Source organism: Rhagoletis zephyria, unplaced genomic scaffold, assembly GCF_001687245.7.
Source record: "Rhagoletis zephyria isolate East Lansing unplaced genomic scaffold, Rhagoletis_zephyria_1.1 Rzeph_scaffold_05397, whole genome shotgun sequence".
Lineage (NCBI taxonomy): Eukaryota > Metazoa > Arthropoda > Insecta > Diptera > Tephritidae > Rhagoletis > Rhagoletis zephyria.
This window is the reverse complement of record NW_016162480.1, coordinates 528-2706: the sequence shown is the minus strand read 5'-3', so window position 1 is coordinate 2706 and position 2179 is coordinate 528.

The window sequence follows — 2179 nt, the reverse complement described above, 5'->3', positions numbered from 1 at the left end:
GTTGTTGTTTTAATGCCGTTTAGCTTTCGATGGGTTTCAGATCAACTTCGTTTAAATATGTCAAACGATTGGCAGCACTGCTGTTTGTTCCTTGAAATTGTTGTTGCATATGCAAGTTTATTTACATTTTGTACTGAACAGCTGATTATTTTTTGGTGGGATTTCGTGGGATTGATTAAACAACCTACCAATCAATCTTGGTTGTTTAGTACAAAAGACAGGGTTGCATATCTCATATTTGAATGGCGAATATTGGCTATTTAAGTGCAGATTAAATGTATGATCTGAATATAAATAGCGGAAGTTAATCAACAATTTTCACTTAAGTAGGCCATCTGAAGATGGGCATAAATGTCAAATAGCAATACATTATCATGATCCAACTACACAAGATCTCACAAGATGAAGCAAAAGAAAAAAGTAATTTTCTGGCTGACGTTTGTAATTTCGGCGCCATGTTATTTTCTGTGAAAAGTAAACAAAGAATATGAAGACGAAGCGTAAAGAAAAAAATGCAAGCAATGTTGTAGCACATGTTTGTGCTAACCAATTTTCTAACCAGTTTTCCTGCCAGTTGTGACCGGAACGAATTATTGAAGCAGTAGTAAACTTCCCAGCTTAATTTGATCTCCTTTCTACAAATTGCCGTGGCCAGCTCCCATTTGAGACAGCAGTAAACTGCATAGTAAATTGCCACATCCGGAGTGAACGTATAGCATACCTGCGAACTACATACACTAAGCGGAGCCCTGCTTCCAAGAATTGGGGAGGACTAACCCACTATAAGAGCCGGTAAGTGATATTAGGGGGATTAGGCTTAAGGTTAATCGGGACCGTCAAAACGTGGTTTTAATAGCCAATAAATGCCAACAACGCAGTCGGCATCAAAAATGGCGGAGAGAGCATACGATTGGCGCCTAACAAGAAAGTACCGCTAGCGTACCGGCACAATTAGCAGCAAAATTTAAAGGCAGCCTTAAATCAGCAGCAACGTAATGTAAGAGCGTCGACTGAAACGAACTCTGAGGGGGAAGATAGGGTAGACAACACGTTAGCAGAGGCGGTCAGTGAGCTGAGGCGCGCTTTAACACAAACGCCTGCACAGCCTGTGATCTAGCTGAACGACTTGCCCGAGTTCAACGGTCGACCTGAAGATTGGCCGATGTTTCGAGAAGCATTTACGGCCACGACAGCGGAGTATCATTACACTAGGCGGCAAAATATGTTACGGCTGCAGAAGGCGTTGAAAGGTCAAGCAAGGGAAACGATAGAGTGTTTGCTGATACACAGCGGTAATGTAAACCGCGGTTTAGAAACATTAAAAGAGCGATTTGGTAGACCTGAGATTTTGGTTAAAAGTCAGATTTCGCGTATCCGTAACGTTGCTAATATCCCTGAGAATAGAATAGACTTTAATCATTCCGAAAGACGTGCACGCGGTAGAGTCACAAGAGCTTCATAGAGGCGGGTGTAAAATGTGTTCAGGTGGTCACGAGCTTATGGTCGATTCTTAGGCCTTTCTCATAAAGATATGTGGCAATATATACGCGAAAAGCGACTTTGTTTTAATTGTTTAAAGTCTGGCCATCGAGGTACTTCATGCGTAGGGATACATAGATGTCCGGTTACAGGGTGTGACAAGAAATGGCATGAGCTGCCACACGAGCCTCGATCTCAACGTGAGGAGAGTAACCATCAAAACGATTCGAGGCCGCGTATACTCGCCAACGTTGAAGTATCTCCTGGTAGTCGAAGTTTACTGTTTAAAATTCTTTCAGTTAAATTGTTTGCTAATGGTAGGAGTGTCGACTGCTACGCTCTCCTTGATGCAGGGTCGTCCTTGAGTCTGATGAACGAGAAACTTGCGGCGCAGCTTAGTATAACGGGTCCAAGAGAATAACTAACGTTGCAGTGCTTCGGTAGTAGCACGGTCACCGAATCTTCGATGACAGTGAATATGGAGATATCGGGCGTGAGTAAGCAATGCAAAAGGTTTCCACTCGGCGACGTCAAGACGGTTGGATCTGCAGTTGCCGCGACAGACACTTAGTATATCTCAGCTCGACGTAGGCCAACGACATTTAAAGAGACTGCCATTAGTGGGTTACTCAGGTGCTACTCCAGACTTGTTGATTGGTTTGGACAACGTGCAATTAGGTGTCGCGAAACGTATTGCCGA